At 45.0% G+C, this 22,976-nt stretch overlaps 9 non-coding genes across 9 annotated transcripts; all 9 read right to left on the bottom strand.

Moving 5' to 3' along the window:
* Positions 1-1,444: 1,444 nt before the first annotated feature.
* Positions 1,445-1,515, bottom strand: trnag-gcc (transfer RNA glycine (anticodon GCC)). Its single transcript has one exon. It is a non-coding gene; the product is annotated as a tRNA-Gly (tRNA).
* A 1,547-nt stretch (positions 1,516-3,062) lies between these two features.
* Positions 3,063-3,133, bottom strand: trnag-gcc (transfer RNA glycine (anticodon GCC)). The gene has a single exon. It is a non-coding gene; the product is annotated as a tRNA-Gly (tRNA).
* A 1,533-nt stretch (positions 3,134-4,666) lies between these two features.
* trnag-gcc (transfer RNA glycine (anticodon GCC)) lies at positions 4,667-4,737 on the bottom strand. The gene has a single exon. It is a non-coding gene; the product is annotated as a tRNA-Gly (tRNA).
* Positions 4,738-6,270: 1,533 nt separating this feature from the next.
* trnag-gcc (transfer RNA glycine (anticodon GCC)) lies at positions 6,271-6,341 on the bottom strand. Its single transcript has one exon. It is a non-coding gene; the product is annotated as a tRNA-Gly (tRNA).
* A 1,547-nt stretch (positions 6,342-7,888) lies between these two features.
* trnag-gcc (transfer RNA glycine (anticodon GCC)) lies at positions 7,889-7,959 on the bottom strand. The gene has a single exon. It is a non-coding gene; the product is annotated as a tRNA-Gly (tRNA).
* A 4,476-nt stretch (positions 7,960-12,435) lies between these two features.
* trnag-gcc (transfer RNA glycine (anticodon GCC)) lies at positions 12,436-12,506 on the bottom strand. Its single transcript has one exon. It is a non-coding gene; the product is annotated as a tRNA-Gly (tRNA).
* A 1,544-nt stretch (positions 12,507-14,050) lies between these two features.
* trnag-gcc (transfer RNA glycine (anticodon GCC)) lies at positions 14,051-14,121 on the bottom strand. Its single transcript has one exon. It is a non-coding gene; the product is annotated as a tRNA-Gly (tRNA).
* Positions 14,122-17,280: 3,159 nt separating this feature from the next.
* On the bottom strand, positions 17,281-17,351 carry trnag-gcc (transfer RNA glycine (anticodon GCC)). The gene has a single exon. It is a non-coding gene; the product is annotated as a tRNA-Gly (tRNA).
* A 1,544-nt stretch (positions 17,352-18,895) lies between these two features.
* On the bottom strand, positions 18,896-18,966 carry trnag-gcc (transfer RNA glycine (anticodon GCC)). Its single transcript has one exon. It is a non-coding gene; the product is annotated as a tRNA-Gly (tRNA).
* Between the last annotated feature and the right edge of the window lie 4,010 nt (positions 18,967-22,976).

Here is a 22,976-nt window from a genome sequence, read left to right as displayed (position 1 = left end):
CAATCTCCAGCATCTGCAGCCCTGACTTTCTCCATTGCTGATATAGCGAGAAACCAAGTAGGAAAATCGCAATGAAGCGCTGTTTGTTTGACTGGTTTGATTTTATCTGAACACTGTTTTTTATTTCAAAATATATAAAGTAAATAATACAAATAGGATTCTAGGCTCAAAATTATTACTTGCAACTTATAGTTTGCCTGGATGGTTCCTGACCAAGTGGAGAACGCTCTTCTTAAAATGGAAATGAGTTCTACTTTAATTATAACATTAACGTGTTACGTGCACACAATCAGCACAACTCATATTTATAAACACAAGAACATAGAGATGGTGGTAGGAATAGCCCACAGATCAAGCCTGCTCGCTAAAGTTAATGATCAACTTCACTTTCCTGCCCATCCCTTGGTTTTGGAAGCATGCCAACTATTTCTCCAATCCAGCCTCAAATAGATCATAGAACATAGAACATAGAACATAGAAAAGTACAGCACAGAACAGGCCCTTTGGCCCACGATGTTGTGCCGAGGTTTCATCCTAATGTAATGTAACCTACGCAACCCTCAACTCACTGCTCTCCATGTGCACGTCCAGCAGTTCCTTAAATGACCCCAATGACTCTGCTTCCACCACCACAGCTGGCAACCCATTCCATGCATTCACAACTTTCTGCGTAAAGAACCTACCGCTGACGTCTCCTTGATACTTTCCGCCTAATATCTTCAAACTATGACTCCGGCTATTGACTCTGTCTGTGCCACTCATTATTCAAAGATATTCAATGCTAGAACATCAATGACGCTCTGTTGTGAAGAACTGAGTAGGTTTACAATCTTTGTTTATCCACTGGTTGGAGTCACATCTCGCACAAAGAAAGACGATTGCGTTCGTCAGAGGGCATTGGCTTTCTGCATTTGAACCTAGTATGGTCTGCTTCAGTATCTGAGGAGTTGTCAGTGGTGCTATCATTATGCAATCGTGAACAAAAATGGCCACTTCTGACTATATGACAGAAGGAAGGTCACTGATGAAGCAGCAGAAGATGTTTGGATATAGGACAGTACCCTTCCTGACGAAGGACTCCTGGCCGAGAGGTCTATTTTGCTGGTCCTCGGATGCTGCCTGCCCCGCTGTGCTTTTCCAGCACCACTCTAATCTCATTCGGCGTATGGAGTCTGGCCCATCATTCTGGGATCACGGCCGGTCATCTCACGAGGTCGATTTTAGTAAATGCCATGAGTTTCCAGAAACCTGTGGATTCCGTCATGAAAATGCTCAGAAACGGAGCCTGCAGAGCAGTGATTTCTACCCCACCCGATGAGAAAACACTTTCCTGTGAACCGCGCGCGCAGCAGGACATCGGTGAGTCTGCAGCTAGGCGAAACAGACATTGCATCGGGCTGAACTTGGTTACGCCGTGCAGCATTTGAAATTAAAGGGGCGACAATGCATTGGCCGGGAATCGAACCCGGGCCTCCCGCGTGGCAGGCGAGAATTCTACCACTGAACCACCAATGCACCTACAAACCGCGCACGCTAGAACTTTACTACAGTTTGAACTCCAGCAGGAAACTAAACCGGTATTCTTGATATTCTGTGCAGTGGCGCAGCAAACTGACTCCAATCTCCAGCATCTGCAGCCCTGACTTTCTCCATTGCTGATATAGCGAGAAACCAAGTAGGAAAATCGCAATGAAGCGCTGTTCGTTTGACCGGTTTGATTTTATCTGAACACTGTTTTTTATTTCAAAATATATAAAGTAAATAATACAAATAGGATTCTAGGCTCAAAATTATTACTTGCAACTTATAGTTTGCCTGGATGGTTCCTGACCAAGTGGAGAACGCTCTTCTTAAAATGGAAATGAGTTCTACTTTAATTATAACATTAACGTGTTACGTGCACACAATCAGCACAACTCATATTTATAAACACAAGAACATAGAGATGGTGGTAGGAATAGCCCACAGATCAAGCCTGCTCGCTAAAGTTAATGATCAACTTCACTTTCCTGCCCATCCCTTGGTTTTGGAAGCATGCCAACTATTTCTCCAATCCAGCCTCAAATAGATCATAGAACATAGAACATAGAACATAGAAAAGTACAGCACAGAACAGGCCCTTTGGCCCACGATGTTGTGCCGAGGTTTCATCCTAATGTAATGTAACCTACGCAACCCTCAACTCACTGCTCTCCATGTGCACGTCCAGCAGTTCCTTAAATGACCCCAATGACTCTGCTTCCACCACCACAGCTGGCAACCCATTCCATGCATTCACAACTTTCTGCGTAAAGAACCTACCGCTGACGTCTCCTTGATACTTTCCGCCTAATATCTTCAAACTATGACTCCGGCTATTGACTCTGTCTGTGCCACTCATTATTCAAAGATATTCAATGCTAGAACATCAATGACGCTCTGTTGTGAAGAACTGAGTAGGTTTACAATCTTTGTTTATCCACTGGTTGGAGTCACATCTCGCACAAAGAAAGACGATTGCGTTCGTCAGAGGGCATTGGCTTTCTGCATTTGAACCTAGTATGGTCTGCTTCAGTATCTGAGGAGTTGTCAGTGGTGCTATCATTATGCAATCGTGAACAAAAATGGCCACTTCTGACTATATGACAGAAGGAAGGTCACTGATGAAGCAGCAGAAGATGTTTGGATATAGGACAGTACCCTTCCTGACGAAGGACTCCTGGCCGAGAGGTCTATTTTGCTGGTCCTCGGATGCTGCCTGCCCCGCTGTGCTTTTCCAGCACCACTCTAATCTCATTCGGCGTATGGAGTCTGGCCCATCATTCTGGGATCACGGCCGGTCATCTCACGAGGTCGATTTTACTAAATGCCATGAGTTTCCAGAAACCTGTGGATTCCGTCATGAAAATGCTCAGAAACGGAGCCTGCAGAGCAGTGATTTCTACCCCACCCGATGAGAAAACACTTTCCTGTGAACCGCGCGCGCAGCAGGACATCGGTGAGTCTGCAGCTAGGCGAAACAGACATTGCATCGGGCTGAACTTGGTTACGCCGTGCAGCATTTGAAATTAAAGGGGCGACAATGCATTGGCCGGGAATCGAACTCGGGCCTCCCGCGTGGCAGGCGAGAATTCTACCACTGAACCACCAATGCACCTACGGACCGCGCACGCTAGAACTTTACTACAGTTTGAACTCCAGCAGGAAACTAAACCGGTATTCTTGATATTCTGTGCAGTGGCGCAGCAAACTGACTCCAATCTCCAGCATCTGCAGCCCTGACTTTCTCCATTGCTGATATAGCGAGAAACCAAGTAGGAAAATCGCAATGAAGCGCTGTTTGTTTGACTGGTTTGATTTTATCTGAACACTGTTTTTTATTTCAAAATATATAAAGTAAATAATACAAATAGGATTCTAGGCTCAAAATTATTACTTGCAACTTATAGTTTGCCTGGATGGTTCCTGACCAAGTGGAGAACGCTCTTCTTAAAATGGAAATGAGTTCTACTTTAATTATAACATTAACGTGTTACGTGCACACAATCAGCACAACTCATATTTATAAACACAAGAACATAGAGATGGTGGTAGGAATAGCCCACAGATCAAGCCTGCTCGCTAAAGTTAATGATCAACTTCACTTTCCTGCCCATCCCTTGGTTTTGGAAGCATGCCAACTATTTCTCCAATCCAGCCTCAAATAGATCATAGAACATAGAAAAGTACAGCACAGAACAGGCCCTTTGGCCCACGATGTTGTGCCGAGGTTTCATCCTAATGTAATGTAACCTACGCAACCCTCAACTCACTGCTCTCCATGTGCACGTCCAGCAGTTCCTTAAATGACCCCAATGACTCTGCTTCCACCACCACAGCTGGCAACCCATTCCATGCATTCACAACTTTCTGCGTAAAGAACCTACCGCTGACGTCTCCTTGATACTTTCCGCCTAATATCTTCAAACTATGACTCCGGCTATTGACTCTGTCTGTGCCACTCATTATTCAAAGATATTCAATGCTAGAACATCAATGACGCTCTGTTGTGAAGAACTGAGTAGGTTTACAATCTTTGTTTATCCACTGGTTGGAGTCACATCTCGCACAAAGAAAGACGATTGCGTTCGTCAGAGGGCATTGGCTTTCTGCATTTGAACCTAGTATGGTCTGCTTCAGTATCTGAGGAGTTGTCAGTGGTGCTATCATTATGCAATCGTGAACAAAAATGGCCACTTCTGACTATATGACAGAAGGAAGGTCACTGATGAAGCAGCAGAAGATGTTTGGATATAGGACAGTACCCTTCCTGACGAAGGACTCCTGGCCGAGAGGTCTATTTTGCTGGTCCTCGGATGCTGCCTGCCCCGCTGTGCTTTTCCAGCACCACTCTAATCTCATTCGGCGTATGGAGTCTGGCCCATCATTCTGGGATCACGGCCGGTCATCTCACGAGGTCGATTTTAGTAAATGCCATGAGTTTCCAGAAACCTGTGGATTCCGTCATGAAAATGCTCAGAAACGGAGCCTGCAGAGCAGTGATTTCTACCCCACCCGATGAGAAAACACTTTCCTGTGAACCGCGCGCGCAGCAGGACATCGGTGAGTCTGCAGCTAGGCGAAACAGACATTGCATCGGGCTGAACTTGGTTACGCCGTGCAGCATTTGAAATTAAAGGGGCGACAATGCATTGGCCGGGAATCGAACCCGGGCCTCCCGCGTGGCAGGCGAGAATTCTACCACTGAACCACCAATGCACCTACGGACCGCGCACGCTAGAACTTTACTACAGTTTGAACTCCAGCAGGAAACTAAACCGGTATTCTTGATATTCTGTGCAGTGGCGCAGCAAACTGACTCCAATCTCCAGCATCTGCAGCCCTGACTTTCTCCATTGCTGATATAGCGAGAAACCAAGTAGGAAAATCGCAATGAAGCGCTGTTTGTTTGACTGGTTTGATTTTATCTGAACACTGTTTTTTATTTCAAAATATATAAAGTAAATAATACAAATAGGATTCTAGGCTCAAAATTATTACTTGCAACTTATAGTTTGCCTGGATGGTTCCTGACCAAGTGGAGAACGCTCTTCTTAAAATGGAAATGAGTTCTACTTTAATTATAACATTAACGTGTTACGTGCACACAATCAGCACAACTCATATTTATAAACACAAGAACATAGAGATGGTGGTAGGAATAGCCCACAGATCAAGCCTGCTCGCTAAAGTTAATGATCAACTTCACTTTCCTGCCCATCCCTTGGTTTTGGAAGCATGCCAACTATTTCTCCAATCCAGCCTCAAATAGATCATAGAACATAGAAAAGTACAGCACAGAACAGGCCCTTTGGCCCACGATGTTGTGCCGAGGTTTCATCCTAATGTAATGTAACCTACGCAACCCTCAACTCACTGCTCTCCATGTGCACGTCCAGCAGTTCCTTAAATGACCCCAATGACTCTGCTTCCACCACCACAGCTGGCAACCCATTCCATGCATTCACAACTTTCTGCGTAAAGAACCTACCGCTGACGTCTCCTTGATACTTTCCGCCTAATATCTTCAAACTATGACTCCGGCTATTGACTCTGTCTGTGCCACTCATTATTCAAAGATATTCAATGCTAGAACATCAATGACGCTCTGTTGTGAAGAACTGAGTAGGTTTACAATCTTTGTTTATCCACTGGTTGGAGTCACATCTCGCACAAAGAAAGACGATTGCGTTCGTCAGAGGGCATTGGCTTTCTGCATTTGAACCTAGTATGGTCTGCTTCAGTATCTGAGGAGTTGTCAGTGGTGCTATCATTATGCAATCGTGAACAAAAATGGCCACTTCTGACTATATGACAGAAGGAAGGTCACTGATGAAGCAGCAGAAGATGTTTGGATATAGGACAGTACCCTTCCTGACGAAGGACTCCTGGCCGAGAGGTCTATTTTGCTGGTCCTCGGATGCTGCCTGCCCCGCTGTGCTTTTCCAGCACCACTCTAATCTCATTCGGCGTATGGAGTCTGGCCCATCATTCTGGGATCACGGCCGGTCATCTCACGAGGTCGATTTTAGTAAATGCCATGAGTTTCCAGAAACCTGTGGATTCCGTCATGAAAATGCTCAGAAACGGAGCCTGCAGAGCAGTGATTTCTACCCCACCCGATGAGAAAACACTTTCCTGTGAACCGCGCGCGCAGCAGGACATCGGTGAGTCTGCAGCTAGGCGAAACAGACATTGCATCGGGCTGAACTTGGTTACGCCGTGCAGCATTTGAAATTAAAGGGGCGACAATGCATTGGCCGGGAATCGAACCCGGGCCTCCCGCGTGGCAGGCGAGAATTCTACCACTGAACCACCAATGCACCTACAAACCGCGCACGCTAGAACTTTACTACAGTTTGAACTCCAGCAGGAAACTAAACCGGTATTCTTGATATTCTGTGCAGTGGCGCAGCAAACTGACTCCAATCTCCAGCATCTGCAGCCCTGACTTTCTCCATTGCTGATATAGCGAGAAACCAAGTAGGAAAATCGCAATGAAGCGCTGTTTGTTTGACTGGTTTGATTTTATCTGAACACTGTTTTTTATTTCAAAATATATAAAGTAAATAATACAAATAGGATTCTAGGCTCAAAATTATTACTTGCAACTTATAGTTTGCCTGGATGGTTCCTGACCAAGTGGAGAACGCTCTTCTTAAAATGGAAATGAGTTCTACTTTAATTATAACATTAACGTGTTACGTGCACACAATCAGCACAACTCATATTTATAAACACAAGAACATAGAGATGGTGGTAGGAATAGCCCACAGATCAAGCCTGCTCGCTAAAGTTAATGATCAACTTCACTTTCCTGCCCATCCCTTGGTTTTGGAAGCATGCCAACTATTTCTCCAATCCAGCCTCAAATAGATCATAGAACATAGAACATAGAACATAGAAAAGTACAGCACAGAACAGGCCCTTTGGCCCACGATGTTGTGCCGAGGTTTCATCCTAATGTAATGTAACCTACGCAACCCTCAACTCACTGCTCTCCATGTGCACGTCCAGCAGTTCCTTAAATGACCCCAATGACTCTGCTTCCACCACCACAGCTGGCAACCCATTCCATGCATTCACAACTTTCTGCGTAAAGAACCTACCGCTGACGTCTCCTTGATACTTTCCGCCTAATATCTTCAAACTATGACTCCGGCTATTGACTCTGTCTGTGCCACTCATTATTCAAAGATATTCAATGCTAGAACATCAATGACGCTCTGTTGTGAAGAACTGAGTAGGTTTACAATCTTTGTTTATCCACTGGTTGGAGTCACATCTCGCACAAAGAAAGACGATTGCGTTCGTCAGAGGGCATTGGCTTTCTGCATTTGAACCTAGTATGGTCTGCTTCAGTATCTGAGGAGTTGTCAGTGGTGCTATCATTATGCAATCGTGAACAAAAATGGCCACTTCTGACTATATGACAGAAGGAAGGTCACTGATGAAGCAGCAGAAGATGTTTGGATATAGGACAGTACCCTTCCTGACGAAGGACTCCTGGCCGAGAGGTCTATTTTGCTGGTCCTCGGATGCTGCCTGCCCCGCTGTGCTTTTCCAGCACCACTCTAATCTCATTCGGCGTATGGAGTCTGGCCCATCATTCTGGGATCACGGCCGGTCATCTCACGAGGTCGATTTTAGTAAATGCCATGAGTTTCCAGAAACCTGTGGATTCCGTCATGAAAATGCTCAGAAACGGAGCCTGCAGAGCAGTGATTTCTACCCCACCCGATGAGAAAACACTTTCCTGTGAACCGCGCGCGCAGCAGGACATCGGTGAGTCTGCAGCTAGGCGAAACAGACATTGCATCGGGCTGAACTTGGTTACGCCGTGCAGCATTTGAAATTAAAGGGGCGACAATGCATTGGCCGGGAATCGAACCCGGGCCTCCCGCGTGGCAGGCGAGAATTCTACCACTGAACCACCAATGCACCTACGGACCGCGCACGCTAGAACTTTACTACAGTTTGAACTCCAGCAGGAAACTAAACCGGTATTCTTGATATTCTGTGCAGTGGCGCAGCAAACTGACTCCAATCTCCAGCATCTGCAGCCCTGACTTTCTCCATTGCTGATATAGCGAGAAACCAAGTAGGAAAATCGCAATGAAGCGCTGTTTGTTTGACTGGTTTGATTTTATCTGAACACTGTTTTTTATTTCAAAATATATAAAGTAAATAATACAAATAGGATTCTAGGCTCAAAATTATTACTTGCAACTTATAGTTTGCCTGGATGGTTCCTGACCAAGTGGAGAACGCTCTTCTTAAAATGGAAATGAGTTCTACTTTAATTATAACATTAACGTGTTACGTGCACACAATCAGCACAACTCATATTTATAAACACAAGAACATAGAGATGGTGGTAGGAATAGCCCACAGATCAAGCCTGCTCGCTAAAGTTAATGATCAACTTCACTTTCCTGCCCATCCCTTGGTTTTGGAAGCATGCCAACTATTTCTCCAATCCAGCCTCAAATAGATCATAGAACATAGAAAAGTACAGCACAGAACAGGCCCTTTGGCCCACGATGTTGTGCCGAGGTTTCATCCTAATGTAATGTAACCTACGCAACCCTCAACTCACTGCTCTCCATGTGCACGTCCAGCAGTTCCTTAAATGACCCCAATGACTCTGCTTCCACCACCACAGCTGGCAACCCATTCCATGCATTCACAACTTTCTGCGTAAAGAACCTACCGCTGACGTCTCCTTGATACTTTCCGCCTAATATCTTCAAACTATGACTCCGGCTATTGACTCTGTCTGTGCCACTCATTATTCAAAGATATTCAATGCTAGAACATCAATGACGCTCTGTTGTGAAGAACTGAGTAAGTTTACAATCTTTGTTTATCCACTGGTTGGAGTCACATCTCGCACAAAGAAAGACGATTGCGTTCGTCAGAGGGCATTGGCTTTCTGCATTTGAACCTAGTATGGTCTGCTTCAGTATCTGAGGAGTTGTCAGTGGTGCTATCATTATGCAATCGTGAACAAAAATGGCCACTTCTGACTATATGACAGAAGGAAGGTCACTGATGAAGCAGCAGAAGATGTTTGGATATAGGACAGTACCCTTCCTGACGAAGGACTCCTGGCCGAGAGGTCTATTTTGCTGGTCCTCGGATGCTGCCTGCCCCGCTGTGCTTTTCCAGCACCACTCTAATCTCATTCGGCGTATGGAGTCTGGCCCATCATTCTGGGATCACGGTCGGTCATCTCACGAGGTCGATTTTACTAAATGCCATGAGTTTCCAGAAACCTGTGGATTCCGTCATGAAAATGCTCAGAAACGGAGCCTGCAGAGCAGTGATTTCTACCCCACCCGATGAGAAAACACTTTCCTGTGAACCGCGCGCGCAGCAGGACATCGGTGAGTCTGCAGCTAGGCGAAACAGACATTGCATCGGGCTGAACTTGGTTACGCCGTGCAGCATTTGAAATTAAAGGGGCGACAATGCATTGGCCGGGAATCGAACCCGGGCCTCCCGCGTGGCAGGCGAAAATTCTACCACTCAACCACCAATGCACATACGGATGGCGCACGCTAGAACTTTACTACAGTTTGAACTGCAGCAGGAAACTAAACCGGTATTCTTGATATTCTGTGCAGTGGCGCAGCAAACTGACTCCAATCTCCAGCATCTGCAGCCCTGACTTTCTCCATTGCTGATATAGCGAGAAACCAAGTAGGAAAATCGCAATGAAGCGCTGTTTGTTTGACTGGTTTGATTTTATCTGAACACTTTTTTATTTCAAAATATATAAAGTAAATAATACAAATAGGATTGTAGGCTCAAAATTATTACTTGCAACTTATAGTTTGCCTGGATGGTTCCTGACCAAGTGGAGAACGCTCTTCTTAAAATGGAAATGAGTTCTACTTTAATTATAACATTAACGTGTTACGTGCACACAATCAGCACAACTCATATTTATAAACACAAGAACATAGAGATGGTGGTAGGAATAGCCCACAGATCAAGCCTGCTCGCTAAAGTTAATGATCAACTTCACTTTCCTGCCCATCCCTTGGTTTTGGAAGCATGCCAACTATTTCTCTAATCCAGCCTCAAATAGATCATAGAACATAGAACATAGAACATAGAAAAGTACAGCACAGAACAGGCCCTTTGGCCCACGATGTTGTGCCGAGGTTTCATCCTAATGTAATGTAACCTACGCAACCCTCAACTCACTGCTCTCCATGTGCACGTCCAGCAGTTCCTTAAATGACCCCAATGACTCTGCTTCCACCACCACAGCTGGCAACCCATTCCATGCATTCACAACTTTCTGCGTAAAGAACCTACCGCTGACGTCTCCTTGATACTTTCCGCCTAATATCTTCAAACTATGACTCCGGCTATTGACTCTGTCTGTGCCACTCATTATTCAAAGATATTCAATGCTAGAACATCAATGACGCTCTGTTGTGAAGAACTGAGTAGGTTTACAATCTTTGTTTATCCACTGGTTGGAGTCACATCTCGCACAAAGAAAGACGATTGCATTGTCAGAGGGCATTGGCTTTCTGCATTTGAACCTAGTATGGTCTGCTTCAGTATCTGAGGAGTTGTCAGTGGTGCTATCATTATGCAATCGTGAACAAAAATGGCCACTTCTGACTATATGACAGAAGGAAGGTCACTGATGAAGCAGCAGAAGATGTTTGGATATAGGACAGTACCCTTCCTGACGAAGGACTCCTGGCCGAGAGGTCTATTTTGCTGGTCCTCGGATGCTGCCTGCCCCGCTGTGCTTTTCCAGCACCACTCTAATCTCATTCAGCGTATGGAGTATGGAATCGAACCCGGGCCGCCCGCGTGGCAGGCGAGAATTCTACCACTGAACCACCAATGCACCTACGAACTGCGCACATAGAACTTTACTACAGTTTGAACTCCAGCAGGAAACTAAACCGGTATTCTTGATATTCTGTGCAGCGGCGCAGCAAACTGACTCCAATCTCCAGCATCTGCAGCCCTGACTTTCTCCATTGCTGATATAGCGAGAAACCAAGTAGGAAAATCGCAATGAAGCGCTGTTTGTTTGACTGGTTTGATTTTATCTGAACACTGTTTTTTATTTCAAAATATATAAAGTAAATAATACAAATAGGATTCTAGGCTCAAAATTATTACTTGCAACTTATAGTTTGCCTGGATGGTTCCTGACAAAGTGGAGAACGCTCTTCTTAAAATGGAAATGAGTTCTACTTTAATTATAACATTAACGTGTTACGTGCACACAATCAGCACAACTCATATTTATAAACACAAGAACATAGAGATGGTGGTAGGAATAGCCCACAGATCAAGCCTGCTCGCTAAAGTTAATGATCAACTTCACTTTCCTGCCCATCCCTTGGTTTTGGAAGCATGCCAACTATTTCTCCAATCCAGCCTCAAATAGATCATAGAACATAGAACATAGAAAAGTACAGCACAGAACAGGCCCTTTGGCCCACGATGTTGTGCCGAGGTTTCATCCTAATGTAATGTAACCTACGCAACCCTCAACTCACTGCTCTCCATGTGCACGTCCAGCAGTTCCTTAAATGACCCCAATGACTCTGCTTCCACCACCACAGCTGGCAACCCATTCCATGCATTCACAACTTTCTGCGTAAAGAACCTACCGCTGACGTCTCCTTGATACTTTCCGCCTAATATCTTCAAACTATGACTCCGGCTATTGACTCTGTCTGTGCCACTCATTATTCAAAGATATTCAATGCTAGAACATCAATGACGCTCTGTTGTGAAGAACTGAGTAGGTTTACAATCTTTGTTTATCCACTGGTTGGAGTCACATCTCGCACAAAGAAAGACGATTGCATTGTCAGAGGGCATTGGCTTTCTGCATTTGAACCTAGTATGGTCTGCTTCAGTATCTGAGGAGTTGTCAGTGGTGCTATCATTATGCAATCGTGAACAAAAATGGCCACTTCTGACTATATGACAGAAGGAAGGTCACTGATGAAGCAGCAGAAGATGTTTGGATATAGGACAGTACCCTTCCTGACGAAGGACTCCTGGCCGAGAGGTCTATTTTGCTGGTCCTCGGATGCTGCCTGCCCCGCTGTGCTTTTCCAGCACCACTCTAATCTCATTCGGCGTATGGAGTCTGGCCCATCATTCTGGGATCACGGTCGGTCATCTCACGAGGTCGATTTTACTAAATGCCATGAGTTTCCAGAAACCTGTGGATTCCGTCATGAAAATGCTCAGAAACGGAGCCTGCAGAGCAGTGATTTCTACCCCACCCGATGAGAAAACACTTTCCTGTGAACCGCGCGCGCAGCAGGACATCGGTGAGTCTGCAGCTAGGCGAAACAGACATTGCATCAGGCTGAACTTGGTTACGCCGTGCAGCATTTGAAATTAAAGGGGCGACAATGCATTGGCCGGGAATCGAACCCGGGCCTCCCGCGTGGCAGGCGAGAATTCTACCACTGAACCACCAATGCACATACGGATCGTGCACGCTAGAACTTTACTACAGTTTGAACTGCAGCAGGAAACTAAACCGGTATTCTTGATATTCTGTGCAGTGGCGCAGCAAACTGACTCCAATCTCCAGCATCTGCAGCCCTGACTTTCTCCATTGCTGATATAGCGAGAAACCAAGTAGGAAAATCGCAATGAAGGGCTGTTTGTTTGACTGGTTTGATTTTATCTGAACACTTTTTTATTTCAAAATATATAAAGTAAATAATACAAATAGGATTGTAGGCTCAAAATTATTACTTGCAACTTATAGTTTGCCTGGATGGTTCCTGACCAAGTGGAGAACGCTCTTCTTAAAATGGAAATGAGTTCTACTTTAATTATAACATTAACGTGTTACGTGCACACAATCAGCACAACTCATATTTATAAACACAATAACATAGAGATGGTGGTAGGAATAGCCCACAGATCAAGCCTGCTCGCTAAAGTTAATGATCAACTTCACTTTCCTGCCCATCCCTTGGTTTTGGAAGCATGCCAACTATTTCTCTAATCCAGCCTCAAATAGATCATAGAACATAGAACATAGAACATAGAAAAGTACAGCACAGAACAGGCCCTTTGGCCCACGATGTTGTGCCGAGGTTTCATCCTAATGTAATGTAACCTACGCAACCCTCAACTCACTGCTCTCCATGTGCACGTCCAGCAGTTCCTTAAATGACCCCAATGACTCTGCTTCCACCACCACAGCTGGCAACCCATTCCATGCATTCACAACTTTCTGCATAAAGAACCTACCGCTGACGTCTCCTTGATACTTTCCGCCTAATATCTTCAAACTATGACTCCGGCTATTGACTCTGTCTGTGCCACTCATTATTCAAAGATATTCAATGCTAGAACATCAATGACGCTCTGTTGTGAAGAACTGAGTAGGTTTACAATCTTTGTTTATCCACTGGTTGGAGTCACATCTCGCACAAAGAAAGACGATTGCATTGTCAGAGGGCATTGGCTTTCTGCATTTGAACCTAGTATGGTCTGCTTCAGTATCTGAGGAGTTGTCAGTGGTGCTATCATTATGCAATCGTGAACAAAAATGGCCACTTCTGACTATATGACAGAAGGAAGGTCACTGATGAAGCAGCAGAAGATGTTTGGATATAGGACAGTACCCTTCCTGACGAAGGACTCCTGGCCGAGAGGTCTATTTTGCTGGTCCTCGGATGCTGCCTGCCCCGCTGTGCTTTTCCAGCACCACTCTAATCTCATTCGGCGTATGGAGTCTGGCCCATCATTCTGGGATCACGGTCGGTCATCTCACGAGGTCGATTTTACTAAATGCCATGAGTTTCCAGAAACCTGTGGATTCCGTCATGAAAATGCTCAGAAACGGAGCCTGCAGAGCAGTGATTTCTACCCCACCCGATGAGAAAACACTTTCCTGTGAACCGCGCGCGCAGCAGGACATCGGTGAGTCTGCAGCTAGGCGAAACAGACATTGCATCGGGCTGAACTTGGTTACGCCGTGCAGCATTTGAAATTAAAGGGGCGACAATGCATTGGCCGGGAATCGAACCCGGGCCTCCCGCGTGGCAGGCGAGAATTCTACCACTGAACCACCAATGCACATACGGATCGTGCACGCTAGAACTTTACTACAGTTTGAACTGCAGCAGGAAACTAAACCGGTATTCTTGATATTCTGTGCAGTGGCGCAGCAAACTGACTCCAATCTCCAGCATCTGCAGCCCTGACTTTCTCCATTGCTGATATAGCGAGAAACCAAGTAGGAAAATCGCAATGAAGGGCTGTTTGTTTGACTGGTTTGATTTTATCTGAACACTTTTTTATTTCAAAATATATAAAGTAAATAATACAAATAGGATTGTAGGCTCAAAATTATTACTTGCAACTTATAGTTTGCCTGGATGGTTCCTGACCAAGTGGAGAACGCTCTTCTTAAAATGGAAATGAGTTCTACTTTAATTATAACATTAACGTGTTACGTGCACACAATCAGCACAACTCATATTTATAAACACAAGAACATAGAGATGGTGGTAGGAATAGCCCACAGATCAAGCCTGCTCGCTAAAGTTAATGATCAACTTCACTTTCCTGCCCATCCCTTGGTTTTGGAAGCATGCCAACTATTTCTCTAATCCAGCCTCAAATAGATCATAGAACATAGAACATAGAACATAGAAAAGTACAGCACAGAACAGGCCCTTTGGCCCACGATGTTGTGCCGAGGTTTCATCCTAATGTAATGTAACCTACGCAACCCTCAACTCACTGCTCTCCATGTGCACGTCCAGCAGTTCCTTAAATGACCCCAATGACTCTGCTTCCACCACCACAGCTGGCAACCCATTCCATGCATTCACAACTTTCTGCGTAAAGAACCTACCGCTGACGTCTCCTTGATACTTTCCGCCTAATATCTTCAAACTATGACTCCGGCTATTGACTCTGTCTGTGCCACTCATTATTCAAAGATATTCAATGCTAGAACATCAATGACGCTCTGTTGTGAAGAACTGAGTAGGTTTACAATCTTTGTTTATCCACTGGTTGGAGTCACATCTCGCACAAAGAAAGACGATTGCATTGTCAGAGGGCATTGGCTTTCTGCATTTGAACCTAGTATGGTCTGCTTCAGTATCTGAGGAGTTGTCAGTGGTGCTATCATTATGCAATCGTGAACAAAAATGGCCACTTCTGACTATATGACAGAAGGAAGGTCACTGATGAAGCAGCAGAAGATGTTTGGATATAGGACAGTACCCTTCCTGACGAAGGACTCCTGGCCGAGAGGTCTATTTTGCTGGTCCTCGGATGCTGCCTGCCCCGCTGTCCTTTTCCAGCACCACTCTAATCTCATTCGGCGTATGGAGTCTGGCCCATCATTCTGGGATCACGGTCGGTCATCTCACGAGGTCGATTTTACTAAATGCCATGAGTTTCCAGAAACCTGTGGATTCCGTCATGAAAATGCTCAGAAACGGAGCCTGCAGAGCAGTGATTTCTACCCCACCCGATGAGAAAACACTTTCCTGTGAACCGCGCGCGCAGCAGGACATCGGTGTGTCTGCAGCTAGGCGAAACAGACATTGCATCGGGCTGAACTTGGTTACGCCGTGCAGCATTTGAAATTAAAGGGGCGACAATGCATTGGCCGGGAATCGAACCCGGGCCTCCCGCGTGGCAGGCGAGAATTCTACCACTCAACCACCAATGCACATACGGATAGCGCACGCTAGAACTTTACTACAGTTTGAACTGCAGCAGGAAACTAAACCGGTATTCTTGATATTCTGTGCAGCGGCGCAGCAAACTGACTCCAATCTCCAGCATCTGCAGCCCTGACTTTCTCCATTGCTGATATAGCGAGAAACCAAGTAGGAAAATCGCAATGAAGCGCTGTTTGTTTGACTGGTTTGATTTTATCTGAACACTTTTTTATTTCAAAATATATAAAGTAAATAATACAAATAGGATTGTAGGCTCAAAATTATTACTTGCAACTTATAGTTTGCCTGGATGGTTCCTGACCAAGTGGAGAACGCTCTTCTTAAAATGGAAATGAGTTCTACTTTAATTATAACATTAACGTGTTACGTGCACACAATCAGCACAACTCATATTTATAAACACAAGAACATAGAGATGGTGGTAGGAATAGCCCACAGATCAAGCCTGCTCGCTAAAGTTAATGATCAACTTCACTTTCCTGCCCATCCCTTGGTTTTGGAAGCATGCCAACTATTTCTCTAATCCAGCCTCAAATAGATCATAGAACATAGAACATAGAACATAGAAAAGTACAGCACAGAACAGGCCCTTTGGCCCACGATGTTGTGCCGAGGTTTCATCCTAATGTAATGTAACCTACGCAACCCTCAACTCACTGCTCTCCATGTGCACGTCCAGCAGTTCCTTAAATGACCCCAATGACTCTGCTTCCACCACCACAGCTGGCAACCCATTCCATGCATTCACAACTTTCTGCGTAAAGAACCTACCGCTGACGTCTCCTTGATACTTTCCGCCTAATATCTTCAAACTATGACTCCGGCTATTGACTCTGTCTGTGCCACTCATTATTCAAAGATATTCAATGCTAGAACATCAATGACGCTCTGTTGTGAAGAACTGAGTAGGTTTACAATCTTTGTTTATCCACTGGTTGGAGTCACATCTCGCACAAAGAAAGACGATTGCATTGTCAGAGGGCATTGGCTTTCTGCATTTGAACCTAGTATGGTCTGCTTCAGTATCTGAGGAGTTGTCAGTGGTGCTATCATTATGCAATCGTGAACAAAAATGGCCACTTCTGACTATATGACAGAAGGAAGGTCACTGATGAAGCAGCAGAAGATGTTTGGATATAGGACAGTACCCTTCCTGACGAAGGACTCCTGGCCGAGAGGTCTATTTTGCTGGTCCTCGGATGCTGCCTGCCCCGCTGTGCTTTTCCAGCACCACTCTAATCTCATTCGGCGTATGGAGTCTGGCCCATCATTCTGGGATCACGGTCGGTCATCTCACGAGGTCGATTTTACGAAATGCCATGAGTTTCCAGAAACCTGTGGATTCCGTCATGAAAATGCTCAGAAACGGAGCCTGCAGAGCAGTGATTTCTACCCCACCCGATGAGAAAACACTTTCCTGTGAACCGCGCGCGCAGCAGGACATCGGTGAGTCTGCAGCTAGGCGAAACAGACATTGCATCGGGCTGAACTTGGTTACGCCGTGCAGCATTTGAAATTAAAGGGGCGACAATGCATTGGCCGGGAATCGAACCCGGGCCTCCCGCGTGGCAGGCGAGAATTCTACCACTGAACCACCAATGCACATACGGATCGCGCACGCTAGAACTTTACTACAGTTTGAACTGCAGCAGGAAACTAAACCGGTATTCTTGATATTCTGTGCAGTGGCGCAGCAAACTGACTCCAATCTCCAGCATCTGCAGCCCTGACTTTCTCCATTGCTGATATAGCGAGAAACCAAGTAGGAAAATCGCAATGAAGGGCTGTTTGTTTGACTGGTTTGATTTTATCTGAACACTTTTTTATTTCAAAATATATAAAGTAAATAATACAAATAGGATTGTAGGCTCAAAATTATTACTTGCAACTTATAGTTTGCCTGGATGGTTCCTGACCAAGTGGAGAACGCTCTTCTTAAAATGGAAATGAGTTCTACTTTAATTATAACATTAACGTGTTACGTGCACACAATCAGCACAACTCATATTTATAAACACAATAACATAGAGATGGTGGTAGGAATAGCCCACAGATCAAGCCTGCTCGCTAAAGTTAATGATCAACTTCACTTTCCTGCCCATCCCTTGGTTTTGGAAGCATGCCAACTATTTCTCTAATCCAGCCTCAAATAGATCATAGAACATAGAACATAGAACATAGAAAAGTACAGCACAGAACAGGCCCTTTGGCCCACGATGTTGTGCCGAGGTTTCATCCTAATGTAATGTAACCTACGCAACCCTCAACTCACTGCTCTCCATGTGCACGTCCAGCAGTTCCTTAAATGACCCCAATGACTCTGCTTCCACCACCACAGCTGGCAACCCATTCCATGCATTCACAACTTTCTGCGTAAAGAACCTACCGCTGACGTCTCCTTGATACTTTCCGCCTAATATCTTCAAACTATGACTCCGGCTATTGACTCTGTCTGTGCCACTCATTATTCAAAGATATTCAATGCTAGAACATCAATGACGCTCTGTTGTGAAGAACTGAGTAGGTTTACAATCTTTGTTTATCCACTGGTTGGAGTCACATCTCGCACAAAGAAAGACGATTGCATTGTCAGAGGGCATTGGCTTTCTGCATTTGAACCTAGTATGGTCTGCTTCAGTATCTGAGGAGTTGTCAGTGGTGCTATCATTATGCAATCGTGAACAAAAATGGCCACTTCTGACTATATGACAGAAGGAAGGTCACTGATGAAGCAGCAGAAGATGTTTGGATATAGGACAGTACCCTTCCTGACGAAGGACTCCTGGCCGAGAGGTCTATTTTGCTGGTCCTCGGATGCTGCCTGCCCCGCTGTGCTTTTCCAGCACCACTCTAATCTCATTCGGCGTATGGAGTCTGGCCCATCATTCTGGGATCACGGTCGGTCATCTCACGAGGTCGATTTTACTAAATGCCATGAGTTTCCAGAAACCTGTGGATTCCGTCATGAAAATGCTCAGAAACGGAGCCTGCAGAGCATTGATTTCTACCCCACCCGATGAGAAAACACTTTCCTGTGAACCGCGCGCGCAGCAGGACATCGGTGAGTCTGCAGCTTGGCGAAACAGACATTGCATCGGGCTGAACTTGGTTACGCCGTGCAGCATTTGAAATTAAAGGGGCGACAATGCATTGGCCGGGAATCGAACCCGGGCCTCCCGCGTGGCAGGCGAGAATTCTACCACTGAACCACCAATGCACATACGGATCGCGCACGCTAGAACTTTACTACAGTTTGAACTGCAGCAGGAAACTAAATCGGTATTCTTGATATTCTGTGCAGTGGCGCAGCAAACTGACTCCAATCTCCAGCATCTGCAGCCCTGACTTTCTCCATTGCTGATATAGCGAGAAACCAAGTAGGAAAATCGCAATGAAGCGCTGTTTGTTTGACTGGTTTGATTTTATCTGAACACTGTTTTTTATTTCAAAATATATAAAGTAAATAATACAAATAGGATTGTAGGCTCAAAATTATTACTTGCAACTTATAGTTTGCCTGGATGGTTCCTGACCAAGTGGAGAACGCTCTTCTTAAAATGGAAATGAGTTCTACTTTAATTATAACATTAACGTGTTACGTGCACACAATCAGCACAACTCATATTTATAAACACAAGAACATAGAGATGGTGGTAGGAATAGCCCACAGATCAAGCCTGCTCGCTAAAGTTAATGATCAACTTCACTTTCCTGCCCATCCCTTGGTTTTGGAAGCATGCCAACTATTTCTCTAATCCAGCCTCAAATAGATCATAGAACATAGAACATAGAACATAGAAAAGTACAGCACAGAACAGGCCCTTTGGCCCACGATGTTGTGCCGAGGTTTCATCCTAATGTAATGTAACCTACGCAACCCTCAACTCACTGCTCTCCATGTGCACGTCCAGCAGTTCCTTAAATGACCCCAATGACTCTGCTTCCACCACCACAGCTGGCAACCCATTCCATGCATTCACAACTTTCTGCGTAAAGAACCTACCGCTGACGTCTCCTTGATACTTTCCGCCTAATATCTTCAAACTATGACTCCGGCTATTGACTCTGTCTGTGCCACTCATTATTCAAAGATATTCAATGCTAGAACATCAATGACGCTCTGTTGTGAAGAACTGAGTAGGTTTACAATCTTTGTTTATCCACTGGTTGGAGTCACATCTCGCACAAAGAAAGACGATTGCATTGTCAGAGGGCATTGGCTTTCTGCATTTGAACCTAGTATGGTCTGCTTCAGTATCTGAGGAGTTGTCAGTGGTGCTATCATTATGCAATCGTGAACAAAAATGGCCACTTCTGACTATATGACAGAAGGAAGGTCACTGATGAAGCAGCAGAAGATGTTTGGATATAGGACAGTACCCTTCCTGACGAAGGACTCCTGGCCGAGAGGTCTATTTTGCTGGTCCTCGGATGCTGCCTGCCCCGCTGTGCTTTTCCAGCACCACTCTAATCTCATTCGGCGTATGGAGTCTGGCCCATCATTCTGGGATCACGGTCGGTCATCTCACGAGGTCGATTTTACTAAATGCCATGAGTTTCCAGAAACCTGTGGATTCCGTCATGAAAATGCTCAGAAACGGAGCCTGCAGAGCAGTGATTTCTACCCCACCCGATGAGAAAACACTTTCCTGTGAACCGCGCGCGCAGCAGGACATCGGTGAGTCTGCAGCTAGGCGAAACAGACATTGCATCGGGCTGAACTTGGTTACGCCGTGCAGCATTTGAAATTTAAGGGGCGACAATGCATTGGCCAGGAATCGAACCCGGGCCTCCCGCGTGGCAGGCGAGAATTCTACCACTGAACCACCAATGTACATACGGATCTCGCACGCTAGAACTTTACTACAGTTTGAACTGCAGCAGGAAACTAAACCGGTATTCTTGATATTCTGTGCAGTGGCGCAGCAAACTGACTCCAATCTCCAGCATCTGCAGCCCTGACTTTCTCCATTGCTGATATAGCGAGAAACCAAGTAGGAAAATCGCAATGAATCGCTGGTTGTTTGACTGGTTTGATTTTATCTGAACACTGTTTTTTATTTCAAAATATATAAAGTAAATAATACAAATAGGATTCTAGGCTCAAAATTATTACTTGCAACTTATAGTTTGCCTGGATGGTTCCTGACCAAGTGGAGAACGCTCTTCTTAAAATGGAAATGAGTTCTACTTTAATTATAACATTAACGTGTTACGTGCACACAATCAGCACAACTCATATTTATAAACACAATAACATAGAGATGGTGGTAGGAATAGCCCACAGATCAAGCCTGCTCGCTAAAGTTAATGATCAACTTCACTTTCCTGCCCATCCCTTGGTTTTGGAAGCATGCCAACTATTTCTCTAATCCAGCCTCAAATAGATCATAGAACATAGAACATAGAAAAGTACAGCACAGAACAGGCCCTTTGGCCCACGATGTTGTGCCGAGGTTTCATCCTAATGTAATGTAACCTACGCAACCCTCAACTCACTGCTCTCCATGTGCACGTCCAGCAGTTCCTTAAATGACCCCAATGACTCTGCTTCCACCACCACAGCTGGCAACCCATTCCATGCATTCACAACTTTCTGCGTAAAGAACCTACCGCTGACGTCTCCTTGATACTTTCCGCCTAATATCTTCAAACTATGACTCCGGCTATTGACTCTGTCTGTGCCACTCATTATTCAAAGATATTCAATGCTAGAACATCAATGACGCTCTGTTGTGAAGAACTGAGTAGGTTTACAATCTTTGTTTATCCACTGGTTGGAGTCACATCTCGCACAAAGAAAGACGATTGCATTGTCAGAGGGCATTGGCTTTCTGCATTTGAACCTAGTATGGTCTGCTTCAGTATCTGAGGAGTTGTCAGTGGTGCTATCATTATGCAATCGTGAACAAAAATGGCCACTTCTGACTATATGACAGAAGGAAGGTCACTGATGAAGCAGCAGAAGATGTTTGGATATAGGACAGTACCCTTCCTGACGAAGGACTTCTGGCCGAGAGGTCTATTTTGCTGGTCCTCGGATGCTGCCTGCCCCGCTGTGCTTTTCCAGCACCACTCTAATCTCATTCGGCGTATGGAGTATGGAATCGAACCCGGGCCTCCCGCGTGGCAGGCGAGAATTCTACCACTGAACCACCAATGCACCTACGAGCCGCGCACATAGAACTTTACTACAGTTTGAACTCCAGCAGGAAACTAAACCGGTATTCTTGATATTCTGTGCAGCGGCGCAGCAAACTGACTCCAATCTCCAGCATCTGCAGCCCTGACTTTCTCCATTGCTGATATAGCGAGAAACCAAGTAGGAAAATCGCAATGAAGCGCTGTTTGTTTGACTGGTTTGATTTTATCTGAACACTGTTTTTTATTTCAAAATATATAAAGTAAATAATACAAATAGGATTGTAGGCTCAAAATTATTACTTGCAACTTATAGTTTGCCTGGATGGTTCCTGACAAAGTGGAGAACGCTCTTCTTAAAATGGAAATGAGTTCTACTTTAATTATAACATTAACGTGTTACGTGCACACAATCAGCACAACTCATATTTATAAACACAAGAACATAGGTGGTAGGAATAGCCCACAGATCAAGCCTGCTCGCTAAAGTTAATGATCAACTTCACTTTCCTGCCCATCCCTTGGTTTTGGAAGCATGCCAACTATTTCTCTAATCCAGCCTCAAATAGATCATAGAACATAGAACATAGAACATAGAAAAGTACAGCACAGAACAGGCCCTTTGGCCCACGATGTTGTGCCGAGGTTTCATCCTAATGTAATGTAACCTACGCAACCCTCAACTCACTGCTCTCCATGTGCACGTCCAGCAGTTCCTTAAATGACCCCAATGACTCTGCTTCCACCACCACAGCTGGCAACCCATTCCATGCATTCACAACTTTCTGCGTAAAGAACCTACCGCTGACGTCTCCTTGATACTTTCCGCCTAATATCTTCAAACTATGACTCCGGCTATTGACTCTGTCTGTGCCACTCATTATTCAAAGATATTCAATGCTAGAACATCAATGACGCTCTGTTGTGAAGAACTGAGTAGGTTTACAATCTTTGTTTATCCACTGGTTGGAGTCACATCTCGCACAAAGAAAGACGATTGCATTGTCAGAGGGCATTGGCTTTCTGCATTTGAACCTAGTATGGTCTGCTTCAGTATCTGAGGAGTTGTCAGTGGTGCTATCATTA

This window comes from Chiloscyllium plagiosum, unplaced genomic scaffold, assembly GCF_037043375.1.
Source record: "Chiloscyllium plagiosum isolate Xiang-an unplaced genomic scaffold, Cpla_swu_hap1 HiC_scaffold_35, whole genome shotgun sequence".
Taxonomy (NCBI): Eukaryota; Metazoa; Chordata; class Chondrichthyes; order Orectolobiformes; family Hemiscylliidae; genus Chiloscyllium; species Chiloscyllium plagiosum.
Note: the sequence above shows the minus strand (reverse complement) of the source record. Positions and strands in the feature narration are given on the sequence as shown.